The sequence below is a fragment of the Strix uralensis genome, chromosome 3 (genome assembly GCF_047716275.1).
Source record: "Strix uralensis isolate ZFMK-TIS-50842 chromosome 3, bStrUra1, whole genome shotgun sequence".
NCBI lineage: Eukaryota > Metazoa > Chordata > Aves > Strigiformes > Strigidae > Strix > Strix uralensis.
The window spans coordinates 133,215,235-133,228,715 of record NC_133974.1 but is presented as its reverse complement, the minus strand read 5'-3'; the positions used below and the strand labels follow the sequence as shown (position 1 = coordinate 133,228,715).

Sequence of the window (13,481 nt, the reverse complement as noted above, 5' to 3'; positions counted from 1 at the left end):
TATAAATGGAATTAACTACATTACTAATGCTTTTAATCTGATTTTAATAGAGCCTAGGGCTGAAGCATGGAATCAGCATGTGTCCCATTAAAAGAAAAATACAGTTATAGAGACAATAAATAGCATGTCCAGATAAACACATTTATCTATGCATTAGTTTTATTTATTGAGCTAAGTAGCCTATGCACAGACACCGGGGGTTTTTTTAGAAACTTTTCCAAAGCCGAAGTCCATACGACGGGATTGTTACTGGTTTTGGCAGCAGAAATGTGAACTTGGTAGAAAGCGCCTGGCATGGAAAACCACTGAGTTCTGACATATTCCATTTGCTCCTAACTCTTTGATTTCTATTCACAGAATCAGACATATGTTGGGCATTGACCTTGCTCTTTTAAATAAGCTTATTTTAGAAGACCTTTGCAGAATGCTGTCTGTTTGGCCTCGATGTAAGCTGTTAGGGAAATGTAGTACAAACACAGGAGTTGTATGTTTTGAATGCCAGTGATGTTATGCTGGAGAGTAGTTGGTAAGACCTATACTTCTGACTGCTTTCTGTGCTCTTAACAAGGAAGTGTCCTTAAAGAAAAGAAAAATTATGTACCCTGCATTTCTATGAAGGCTTTTATTTATTTATTTTTAGCAGGACGTTCAGGACCATGCTTCTTTTCAGTCTGAAATATTCTGATTGGGCTCTCAGACACTCAGTGGAGTGCAAGCAAACATTCTGATTGTTTGGGATGTCCCAGGTCAAAAACATCAGAGAGTTGGAATCAGCACCCCATAAATGTCTGTGAATACAGGTTCTCCGGTATGGGAGTAACTTTTCCAAAGCTTGGCCTCCTCCTTAGGGAACAACAGACTTCACTCGGTGCATTTCAAGAAGAGCCGTAACCTTCCGTGTGGAGACTGGCTTTCCATTTGTCATAGGGGAGCAGCTTGTATGAAAGTTCACAGTGAAAGTGCTGCAATGTTGTAAATGCCAGCATGTATCACTATGCAATAAAACAAATCGCTGGGTCCCAACATGGCAAATTAGAGTGAGGGAATGAATGTGCCATTATGAGATGGGTAGAAAAAATGTCCTTCATTAAGCCTGTGTCTGCTGAAGTCAATAGAAAGCTCCTATCGCCTCCAGTAACAGCAAAAGCAGAGAGAAACTCGGAAGCGCATTTATGATACCTGTTTGATGTTGTCCTATTGCTGGTGGATGAACTCCTGCACCCTTTACTTGGACTTTGAGGTTTGGAGCCTGGAAATTCAATCAGCTGGAGAACGTGTCCCTGGAAAGGGTTGCCGAGTTTAGCCGTATCTGCGTAAGTGGCAATAAAGTTCTACACGTAGGAAAACAGGTATCAAATTGCCAAAATAAATGTGAATTTGAATTCATGGTCGTATGGAGCTCTTCAGGACAAAACCTGGCTCCATATGCAGAAAGGAGAGGCATCTGAGCTCTGCCAGAACATTAATAATCATCTTCTATGGCTCGCGGGCGGCTCTGCACGCTGGCTTCCTCTCAAAGAGTTTGGCTCAGTTGGCTTCATAAACACACAGGAAGGGCACGAAGACCTGTCTTTGTTGACGCTGGGTTAAGAGGCTGTGAGCGTCTGACGTGGAACATTTCCTTGGCTAAAGGAGTTAAGAGTAGATTTTCTTACCTCGCTCCGAAAACTCGTCTCCCTGATTCGGTGGCGGCGCAGGGAAGCCCTCCTGTTACTATGAATAACTCCTCTCCAGCATGTATACGGGGGTCGTAGTCTGTCCCATAAAGTTTTTTTGGGAAATATGTGAGCGTCGTGCCATCATTGCCAGTGCTGGTGGCTGCTCGACGTAGGATCGGTTGGACCGGTGCCATCAGTCAGCGGGAAGGATGGCAGGGCTGCTGCCGTCTCCTGTAAAGGGGGCCCGCCCGAAATTCCCTTAACCGTCACTCTCAATCTCGTTTTTTCAGGGAAATGCCTTTTATTTGTTATGAGTTCTTCATACGGAGAATACAGCCTCTTACAAAAACTAAATAGTGTAACGTATGCCGGGTTCTCGGCAGATAAAAATTGAAAGGGCTGTGGTGTTTGTGCAAGTGGAATGATAGTGACAAGCACCACGTGAAGTCCCCAAAGATGGTGTCAGGGGACTCGATCCCCCATAAAATGATGAAAGACTCTGATGTAATGGTGTTTTGTGAAACAACTTGAGCATAAACGCTACGTTCTTTCCTATGAGTGGCCGACTTCCATTGTACAGGGACTTTTTTATTTTTTCATGTATATTTTGAGCGCACCGAGAACAAAAATTTCCACTGTGATAGTGCTGCAGGAAGATTTAAAGGTTGTGATGGACTAAGAATTGAGATGCAAATCACACTTACACCCAACCTCCTGCTGAGGCCTAAATTTTTATAGATCAGGTTCTGCAGCCCTGATGAAGAATCAGTGATCTGCCTTTCCTGGGATTCACAAATTAGTTGCGGTCTAAGGTATCATTTCCTGCAATATTATTGTAACTTACCAGATGAAAGTTTGTCACTGAAGACAGTCCCCTGATCTTCCATTATTTTTCCAGCTGCAGTGCCACTAAGGATCCTTTCACAGACAATGGAAACACACACATCACAGCTCCCTACTCTGCAACATGTTTTTGCTGAATATAAACATACTGTATATATTGATCCTCTCCCCCTTGCTTTTTTTTCTCCCTCAGTGTGCAGGTGGTAAAACACTGGCTGCCATGAACTTCATGTTTAAAAAAAGAAGAAAAAACTGTGGTTTGGAGGCTGCTAGATAGCAAACTGCAAGCTTGTAACGTTGTGGCTGCTGAAATCACTACGAGGATAATAGGGCACGCTTGCATTTGTGGATAATTCTGTTTGCTAATTGCTCATGAAATTTCAGGTAAGGAACATCCAATTCAATTTGTTATAATAGGTAATGGCCTGGGTTTTGCTTTTCAGGGTGGGCTTTTTTATTATTGTTTTTATTGCTGTCATTACAAATACATGGCTCTCTGTGACTGGAAGAACACTTTGCAGAAAGGCTGGGGCAGCGCTGCGTGGCAGCACGGGAAGTTTTTAGCCACGTCCGTGGCAGGCAGTAAGAGTCCACGTCTCCCTGCCGTGCCGTGCCCCAGGGCAGGACGTGTTCCTGACCGCAGGGGGACACGTCCCTCCCAACGCTCCGTGCCTTCCCCTCTCCAAAACACAACGTGCCAGCAGGGAAGGCTGTGCTGAGGCAGACGCTTTGGCTTACCCCATCCTGCTTGTTGGGACTGGGCTTTCTCCGGGTCGGTGGAGACACTTCCCCGACCGAGGCGTCGTGCCTGCTGGTGCCACCCTCAGGCGCAGCATCCGTGACCAGCCCACAGCGGGTGACTGACTGCTGGACATCACAGACAAGTTAGAGGAGATGGAGCCTGCCCTATTCTTCTCGACTTGGGGTGCAAACTCATTTTTGTAGGGCACAGAGATAGCTTTGCTTCTCAATGCCCCGAACCACTGAAGCCTCCCAGGAACCATTCTGGTAAGCCTCTTTCCTTCCAGCAATTTAGAGGTTCTTGACTATGCAAAAATATGCTGAAAATTATCACCAAGAGTGATCATAAGCTCAGAGCCGAGTCCTCCACTCTGCATCTGCTTGCCATCCTGCAACTTTAACTAGTTCTACTACTTATTACTAATTAGCTACCAGCTAATCCTAATAGCTACCACTGTTTCAGCGTTTAAGAGTTACGTACACATTAATGAGAATTAGCATTTGTTGACAGCCATGGTGGGAGTTGCCTGTCTATAGCATTTCAGGGGTCCCCATCGCTGTAAGGTCTGATTGCCTCCTTCGGTAATTATAATTGACACTGAGCAAGTTTTTCATAGGTCTCATTTGGCTGTGCAGAGCCAAAAGACATATTGAGCTCTGTCTGTGGTGAAGAGAGGCCAATAATAATATATTTCCCAGCAACAGTCCCTTCTTCTCCCCCCCCCCCGCCCCCCACCATGAGAGCCACACCATGCAAAGGGACAGAGTCGGGGGCTCTGCTGCCGCAGAGGAAGGCGGCCGCAGGGTTTCGCCGGGCCGGCAGCTGAAGGCTGCCCTTGCTCAGGACAGACTCTCAATTCACCCTCCCAGCAGAGCACTGGCCAGGCTGCTCAAAAAATCACTTTTCCGTGCTTCATCGTCCTACATGAAATGCTCTTTCACTGCTTTTTTAATATGTGGAGAACAATTTAGTCATTTTTAACTTAAAGTTAAATTGCCTTCTTCGTTTGGGAATATGAAGGTAGTTAAAATGCTACAGAAATTCAGCACACCAGCAGTAAATAACTCTAGTGGGCCTTTCAGTGCCTATTTTAAAAAGGGTGCATAATCAGAATTAAAGCAGTGGGTTTAAAAAGCGGGGAGAAATATAGGCCCCTTGTAACTCTTGAAGGGAATATGAGTACATGGCTAGAGCTTCTTTAGGAATACCAATTGCCTGTTTGGAAAAAGAGGTACTGGGGAATGCCCTGGCCTCCCTGGTCAGATCCCAAATCCGCTCTGCAGAGAGAGGCACGTGTTATACATCCAGCCTGCCGGGTCTGGCTCAGCTCTGCACTGAAAAGTGAGCTTTTTCCATTTGCTACCGTGGAAAGGAAGCTGCTTTCACCCTTACCCTGAAGAAGATGAGCTACAGGAATATACAAGGGGCTTTTTTTATAGTTAGGGGGCCAGAAGGGGAAGCGGTGGTCATAAGCAGAGATTGGAAGTTGGCTCGTTAAGTAAATCTCAGGCTGTAGCTGGTTTTAATTTATTTTTTGTTTTATGTGCAGGAGACGAGGCCTTGCAGGCCTGGCTAATATCAAAGCCTGGGGTTTTGTAGATTTTTAATCAAGGTCCACTTTGGGGGGTTCTGCTTTCGGTGGTTGTGGGTGTGTAGGGTTTTTTGTTGTGTTTTTCTTTTTTTCTTGCTGCAGTGTCTGGATTTCTTTAGTTAAACTTTTCCATTCTTCAGACTTGAGCCAAGTGACTGATTTCAAATTACCCAGCACTTTCCAGAGAGGGCTTTCTTGTTGTTTGGGTTTTTGGTTTGGGATTTTTTTGTTTGGTCTTTTTGAAGCGAACTTGCAGTCCGGTTTCTCTGAAAATCACAGATGGCATCTGCAATCCTATGCCATTGCCTCTCACTAATTTGGCATTCTTAGCACTGTCTAAATAGTTTATTGTTCATCAGATCTGTATGAAAGGACTTTTATATAAATTTTTGTTTGTTTTGTCCCTCTGCTGGCAGGAAAAGTAAATCCCAAAGTATTTCAGCAGGTGCTATTAATATGCAAATAATGGAGAGTACACTAGGTCTAATAGACCTCCCAACTACATGGGAGGTGTCGCTGTAGGAGCAAATTAGCTTTCTGTGATTTGCATGCTTTTTACAGCCTCCTGGGATTATATTTTAGATCAGAGACAATAAAAGCATATGCTGTTAGTTTAAAATGTAACTAATTTTAGACTTTGAAACCATTTTAACCTAACTTCTTAGCGTTAAACCATTACTTGCCAAGAAACTTTTTACAAAGCTTGTAATTTTCATGGCCTTTCTCTTCCCCCATTAACTGCTCCATTTCTCTTTTCAGATTGAAAGTGAAGAAGGGAATCTTCCAGGTGGCTGCATCTTGAAAATCAGGTATGTCTCACAAAACCGGGTCCAGATTGTCCTAGCTTGGTTCTGAGTCCGCATTCAGGTCCTGATGGGGTCTAGATTGAGCTTTTTACGTCAAACTTCTTCCCTCCTCTTCGGCATCTCCGTGAGATGTAAATCCACCCAACAGGAACGCTGTCGCCCCAGCTGACCGCTCGCAGAGGGAGGAAGCTGCTCGCAGCATCAAAAAAATCTTCTTTGCTAACCCAGCAAAGCAAAGAGACACTGAGCTGACGTGACGCAGATGCCCAGTGCGCTTGCCTGGCCCGCACCTAGAGATAGAGTCTATTGGAAAAGCCCGTTTAAAACAAATGGGAAAAAGCGCAAGGATTCCAGCGCAGGTTCAGTCTGTGGAGTCAAACATTATTGAACTGTACTGGCACATTATCAATGGCACCGTCCAAATTGGTATTGACAGCAAAAATCATCATGTTGACATCTGTGGTTTGTGACAAGTTGAATGACGGGGCATCAGCTCTTGCACCTGAGAATTTGTGTTTTTATTTCAGGTGCTGTTGTGATTGCTTTTATCCAGACTTGCCACACTACTCAGGGACCGGCCAGGTAGGTGCATACAGGGCAACCGCTCGAAATCTGTCCCTTATCCCCCACGCCTGCCTCTGCTCCTCTGTCCGTGGGTACTTGTTGAGCTGGTAGGAAATGTCTTTTCTGGCTCCCAGCACCGTCCCAACCTTGGCTGCCTCAATTCCCCTGCTTTGAAGGACTGCAGCAAGAGGTTTGTTAGAGAAACAGGAGGTTTGGTTGATGCAGATATGCTCCAGCAGCAGCCTGTAGTGGTGTCGGCTGAGGGAGTCTGTGAAAGGTAGAGAGGCAGTCGTTTTTATTTTGTCTTTCTGCCAGTTGTCCCATTGCCCGGAGTATGTGATTTGTGAGTTTCCTTTGGCACAGTTGCTCCGTTGCTCATATATCTGTGTGCAGTGTTTCCAGGTCACTTGGTCTGCGGGGTGGTGGCCATCTTTTATTTCAAGAGGGAGAGAGTTCAGGGGTAGGATCAGATGTGTGGAGGAGATGGCAGCCAGGTGGAGATCAAGTTAGCGTTGTCAAATTTATTTCTGGCATGGGAAAGGTGAGTGGTAGCAAGAGAGAGTCAGTCTGAAAGATGGCCTTTGAGACAAGGCCAGGAAAAAACCTCTCGGGATGCAACTCTGGCCACACAACAAGGTGTGGTAAGACTCTTGTGAATTTTTGGGGCCACAGCTTTGCTATCCATGTTTTTGTAAGTATATTTCATGCAGACAATATATGGAAATACTTCATTTCCCAAATAAAAAAAAAAAAAAAAGACAGGGCTTGATTGATGCTTGACTGACTGACTTAATAGTATCGTGAGTTGTGATCTTAAAGAGCTGTTGTTCAGACGTGACCAACGCACTGAACCCCGTGGAAGGGAAGGGAAGGGAAACCCCTTCCCAGCGTGAACCCACTGGAGTTAGTGGAATTACAGCTGATTGTCATAAATACAGAGGATTAAACTGTGGAGTTCATTCCTACTCCCAGAGGTGGCTGCACCACCCAACCGTCCGTGACACAAATTATTTTCATTGTTCACCAATAGGATGCAGAGATGAAATGAGCGCTCTTTAAGTGCCGCTCCAACCGCACCAAGATGGATTTGCTCTGGCGCGTGACGCTGCTCTGTCCCACGTGCTGTCCCTCGTGCCCCATAGGTCTTTCTGCCGGGGCGATCGAGCCTCGCCTCTTTACTGTGCAAACCTGAAGCAGAATAAGTTTTAAAATAACTATTCCTGAGGCTTTAAACCAATGTGAAGGGGAAAAAAGTGATGGAGATGACTTGTGATAATCTCAGTGAATATGCTGGATGCTTTTATTTTTTCTCTCATCTCACCCCAAATGTTTTCTTTTTCTAGCTTTAATACCAGTGACCTCTCACTTGTGCTGCTTTTCCTAAATGGGATGTGGCTCGCCTATTATAAACCTATGGATTGGAGCTGCAAACACTTGCTTTATTTAAAAAAAAAAAAAGAGAGAGAGAAAAAAAGGGCTATGATTACTCAGGTGTCGATAAAAAAAAAAGAGATGTTGTGCCAGATGGCTGCATTTGTGAAGCAGAGTGTAGTCAGAAGGAAAGTGGAAGGAGACAAGGCAACTGTACATCAGAAGTGTGAAAACATGATCAAAATACCTTCAGCCTTGTTTCACCAACACTGGATTAGGAGGCAACTGTAGTGAGATGCAAGCAAAGAAAAGCATGGGGGGATACTGTTTAGAAAACAAAAATGTCTTTCAGTAATGAACTGCTTGACTTTGCCCAGCAAAAGCGTACAAGTTTACAAAAAATCAAGAGACTTTGTTATTAAATGGAAGGACTGTGAACCAGTAAGCCTCAGAGCACCGTATCTAGTGTCACTGCAAAATGCCACGTGCGATAGAGTTAAAATATTGATAGCAGGCTGTGTCACGGGCTTAGTTAGCATTATAGCAGGATATGCTGCTGCCAATCATCCGTAAGGAACCGCTCTCTCCAGCGACACAGACAGTCAACAGCTCCGTGCCATGGCTGCAGATGTCCAGGAGGAGTTTTCTAGTAAGTGCGGCAGATGGGGGCTGTATCTTACACCGGGTACACTCACGTAGCTTGCTCCTTGCTTTGCCTGTGCCCACACGGGTGACATCCCCTCTGTCTACTCCCAGAGCTGAAATGGTGGACTTGCAACAACACTACCGGCTATTTTCCTTCTCAAACTGTTTCACAGCTCCACACTCTTTCCTCCTCTGCGGTCGGTCTCTCAGAAGAAAAGGAGAACACTGTCATGGGCACAGAGGAGGTCACTCGCAAAGCCTGGCCTCTGGTTCCCTCGGTTATATCTCGGTTTACAAACTTTGCGGCGCTTGGGTTTCATCACGCGAGTCTGAAATCTTAGTGTTCTTAGATTGCAGTTTGATTAGAACACTGCACGGAAAACGTGTTCTAATTTTTAATGAAAACCATTTCCAGACAGGCAGCTTTCTCACCCTCAACCCCCAGAAGTTCAATTTTTTCACAGGTACTTTCTAGCAATGAAATTCATCCAAATGTACTGAAGGTAGACTATGTTAGTAACAACAGGTACAGAGAATGTGGCACGAACACGTATCTTGCTCTGATTCTTGTTCTGTTACTTCTAAAGCTTGAATGTGAAAGTTTCATTCTTTTATTTTCCTAAGATCTGAATTGAATAACTTTGGATCAAAAGTTTATTCTGCAGTCCAGGAAGAGGATTTTTTGTTACAAACTGCATTGTCTTATTTGGGGAATATGTTCACAATTGCAAAAGAATTGCCTTTATTAACAAATCAAAAGCTTACACTGTCAAAACTGAAATCGTTCTACCTTTTTATGTGCAAATTAAAGCTTCTGTCAAACCCTCAGCCATGGTGCATGTAATTTGTGGAAATATAAAAATATCTGGCTTAATATTAAAATATTCTACATGCGGAAGGAAATATTTTAAGCGATGCATTGCATTCAAGGTTCTCAAAAAATCAGATTTGAAAGAAATAATGTGGTGTTTTAACAGAATTTATTTTTCCCTACTTTTTCCAAAGTTCAGTACTGTTCTTTCTTAAAAGTGTGTTTAAGTTAAACAGGTGTTTGAATATCTTGCTGGATCATGGCCTTTGGAAGTGAACCAAGCTAAATGTAAGTGTCTCCGGGGCACGGGAGCTGCATCGCCTGTATTTTTCCTTATAAAAGGCTCAAAAGATTTTTATGTTCTTTAATTAATGGCAAAGGTACTGAGAAACTTTTGAGTGTGGATTCAGAAAAGTTAGGGTAAAATGTAAGAAGCAACTATTAGTTTCATGGTGATAAGTTGTGTTTTGCAAGGTCTTATTAGAGAGGATAAAATGGTGAATATCTGAAGTTGGGCCCCAGTTGTATATTTGGGCTTCCAAAATAAAGACCTGTCTGTCTACCCAGCAGTGCCCAGGCACTCAGCATTTCTGGATGCCAGTAAGACAACCCTCGGTTCAGCGCCATCCTTCACGCATGCTTCATCTCAAGCACATGAATGAGGCCGTTGATTAACCTCAACATTTTGAACTGGGTGTTCTGTTAGATGCTTTAATATAGAGAAATCCTATCTTAAACAGCCAATTAGAAAGTATTTGCAGAGGAAATGGCCCTGAACATGGGTATCTGTGCAGTGCAAGGTCAAGCCACGATGCAGATAGTCAGGACTGCTGTTAGTGGACCAAGATGGTATGATGAAAGCAGAGTGGGTTTGATCTTAAGAGTACACTCACCATAAGCCGTATTTCCACATAACATATTCATATGCAATTCACAGCTCCACCACCAAAAGTCCAAATGAACTGTTTTGCCACTCTTCACAGCGGTTCCTCCTTCATTATTTTCTCCAAGTACCTTGATGAGAACCTTCAGCATATCATCACTCAAGAGACTACTGCAATAAATACAGACGTGGTTATAAACATACATCTACACAGAAAAGCAACATTAATCACTGGAGTGACTTCAGAAACAGCAGCACAGAATGGAAAGCCTTTTTTGTGGAGAGAGCTGAAGCAGTGTGATGAAGTCTACTTCATCAGTCTATCCATGTATGGTACAAATGCAGTTTAAAGTTTATACACTTGAATTTCGAATAAAGAAATGGCTGTTATAACCGTATTTGGAGAAGTCGGGGGTGGGGACACAAGGGTGGAGACATGCATTCCGAGATGTCAGTGATAGTTTGTTGCAGCAGTGAGAGTACCGGCCAACCAGGATCTCTCACGGTCGTTTTCCTTTCCTTTCCCTTCCTTTCCCTTCCTTTCCTTTCCTTTCCCTTCCCTTCCTTTCCCTTCCTTTCCTTTCCTTTCCTTTCCTTTCCTTTCCTTTCCTTTCCTTTCCTTTCCTTTTTCCTTTTTCCTTTTTCCTTTCCTTTCCTTTTTCCTCTCCTTTCCTTTTTCCTTTCCTTTCCTTTTTCCTTTCCTTTTTCCTTTCCTTTTTCCTTTCCTTTCCTTTCCTTTCCTTTTTCCTTTCCTTTCCTTTTTCCTTTCCTTTTTCCTTTTCTTTCCTTTTTCCTTTCCTTTCCTTTTTCCTTTCCTTTTTCCTTTCCTTTCCTTTTTCCTTTCCTTTCCTTTTTCCTTTCCTTTTTCCTTTCCTTTCCTTTTTCCTTTCCTTTCCTTTTTCCTTTCCTTTCCTTTTTCCTTTCCTTTTTCCTTTCCTTTTTCCTTTCCTTTTTCCTTTCCTTTCCTTTCCTTTCCTTTTTCCTTTCCTTTCCTTCCTTTCCTCTCCTCTCCTTCCCTCTCCTCTCCTTTCCTTTCCCCTTCCCTTTCCTTTCCCCTTCCCTTTCCTTTCCCCTTCCCTTTCCTTTCCCCTTTCCTTTCCTTTCCTTTCCTCTCCTTTCCTTTCCCCTTCCCTTTCCCCTTCCCTTTCCTTTCCCCTTTCCTTTCCTTTCCTTTCCTCTCCTCTCCTCCCCTCTCCTCTCCTTCCCTCTCCTCTCCTTCCCTTTCCCCTTCCCTTTCCTTTCCCCTTCCCTTTCCTTTCCTTTCCTCTTTCCCCTTTCCTTCCCTTTCCTTTCCCTTCCTTTCCTTTCCCTTCCCTTTCCTTCCCTTCCCTTTCCTTTCCTTTCCCTTTCCTTTCCCTTTCCTTTCCTTTCTTCCTCTCCTCTCCTTTCCTTTTTCCTTTCCTTTTTCCTTTCCTCTTTCCTTTCTTCTTTCCTTTCCCTTTCCTTTCCCTTTCCTTTTTCCTTTCCTTTCCTTTTTCCTTTCCTCTCCTCTCCTTTCCTTCCTTTCTTTCCTTTTTCCTTTTTCCTTTTTCTTTTCCTTTTTCCTTTCCTTCCCTTTCCTTTTTTTCCTCTCCTTTCCTTTCCTTTTTTTCCTTTCCTCTCCTTTCCTTTCCTCTTTCCTTTTTTTCCTTTCCTCCCCTTCCCTTTCTCCTTTTCCCTTCCCTCTTTTGCTCTCCTTCCCTCTCCTGCTACCATGACAGAGCCATACCTTTCTGACATGCCCACTTCTCCTTGACCTGTTGAAAGAACAACAGAAGTTCAGCAGGTCCTACAGCACCATATCTCTCCTCCTGAAAAAAAAACCATTTTATAAATTACATGAGAGGTTCATTTTCTGTGTTAAGCTATCAATCATCTCCACAACATTCCTTTTACCATCCTACTTTTTTCATCATTTGCTTCTACATTGTGGACAGTATTCCATGGCAGGGTGTTTATTACTGCTACTATCAAGACAGCCACTGATTCTGCAGGCTGTCCCAGGTTTTGCCCACATTCTCTTTTCATATCTACACCCCACCATGAATTACGTCATCCTCACATTCTAACTCTCACCATTACAAACCAAGTGCTTTGAGTTGGCATCTCCTGTTTCAGGACACAAATACACAATCCAACCACCCCCTGAACTACAATCCTGCCCAGCAAAGCTGTAAGGCACAACACAAATCCTCAACCACCAAAGCTTCCCCCAGAACACTTCAGTTGTACCTTCATGCTGCAGTCACAATTTCCTTGCGTTCTGCCAGGAGCCCGTCACACGATGGACACTGTGCTGTCCCCACGACCTCCTGCCATGGACATTCTCCGGGCTGCTGCAAGGCAAAGGCACAGAGCTGAGCACGGTGTGAGCCGGACACCTCCCTGCTGACTTCTCCCCGGTCAGGAGTGCTTTAGCCTCATGCACTTGATACTTTAATTGGCCTTGCGCAAGCTGGACATCTCTCTCTTTGTTATTGCTATTATTATGCAATCAGACAGTACTTACTTAAAGAACGTGGTGCAGATACACTATTTATACAGTAACTATGTACACTGACATCCATTTTCTCCATGGTGATTGCAGATAATGTGGTAAGCTCTGCTTTGATTCATTAGTACAGTAAAAGACATATTCAGAATTATTTGGTATAATTCACAGCACTTCAGAATGCATATATTTTCATAATACTCTAAATCTACTGCTTCTCCTCATAACTCAGACATGTGATGACAGCTTTGCCATAGCACTATCATCTTACCACTGTGGTAGTACCATTGTTTTCATGGGAACTGCCCAGCCTCGAAGCTCATTTAACACAAGCAGTTCTACTGGGCGACCACTCTGCAACCATGTGGCTACTTGCAACGCTGCTTGTGAGGATCGCCAACACCTCCACGGCACACCCAGCATCGCTGACCTTTAGAGTATCAAAACCGAGTGAAAGCCGTGGGGTACCCTCCAGAATGGAGGGACTTTCTTCTCTGCTCCCAAAAAGCCTTTAAGTAATTTTCTTTCTTGACTTGAAAAAAAAACCCGTTAACATTAGTTTTACTTCTTTTTCTTTACGAGAAGATTTTTTGTTAATATTTCTTTGATAAATTATTCTGCTGCTTCTACTCTGTTTTTTTTCCTGGCAAGGTGAGTAAGCAAACTCTTAGGATTACCAATGCATCACCACTATTTCCCCTCCCTTTTCATATTCATTCCTTTCTTGCCTTATCAGGATCATCCTTCTGGCTGCACTGACCTGGGCACGACTTCATCTAATCCAGCACTGCATGAGCCTCGAGAAACTTGCCACTCACATTCACGCAAACAGCCAGCTCCACCCTCTAAAAATACCTGGATTTAAACACTGCTTTTATGATAGAGTCTCAAAAACTCTTCCTAGCCAACCTTTGGCAACATGAAATCCTTGTGATTTCAAAGTGCAGGCTCTTAATTAGTTTTTTTTTTAAATCCACACTGCAATTTCTGCCGTCTCTTTAAAATTTTTTCACCCCACCATCATGAGCATATACATCTCACCACCACCAGCCTAACAGCAAAGCTTCTCCAAGGCACCTTCAGAGACAGAACTTAAA

The 13,481-nt window shown here is 43.7% G+C and overlaps 2 long non-coding RNA genes across 4 annotated transcripts in view; one reads left to right on the top strand and one right to left on the bottom strand.

Annotated features, from left to right (window-relative positions):
- The window catches only part of LOC141941560 (uncharacterized), a 185,755-nt gene extending 175,448 nt beyond the window's left edge, over nt 1–10,307 (top strand). Inside the window, exons 4-8 of one of the 3 annotated variants that reach the window (XR_012628378.1) lie at nt 2,695–2,885; nt 5,594–5,643; nt 6,168–6,222; nt 7,235–9,319; nt 10,015–10,307. This is a non-coding gene — a long non-coding RNA (uncharacterized LOC141941560). Of the gene's footprint in view, nt 1–2,694; nt 2,886–5,593; nt 5,644–6,167; nt 6,223–7,234; nt 9,320–9,598 lie in introns of all 3 variants that reach the window. The other 2 variants (XR_012628377.1, XR_012628376.1) reach the window with 2 other exon arrangements.
- Nucleotides 7,258–12,882, bottom strand: LOC141941562 (uncharacterized). Its single transcript, XR_012628381.1, has 4 exons — nt 12,126–12,882; nt 11,623–11,704; nt 9,925–10,085; nt 7,258–7,392 (listed from the first exon to the last, which is right to left on the bottom strand). It is a non-coding gene; the product is annotated as an uncharacterized LOC141941562 (long non-coding RNA).
- Between the last annotated feature and the right edge of the window lie 599 nt (nt 12,883–13,481).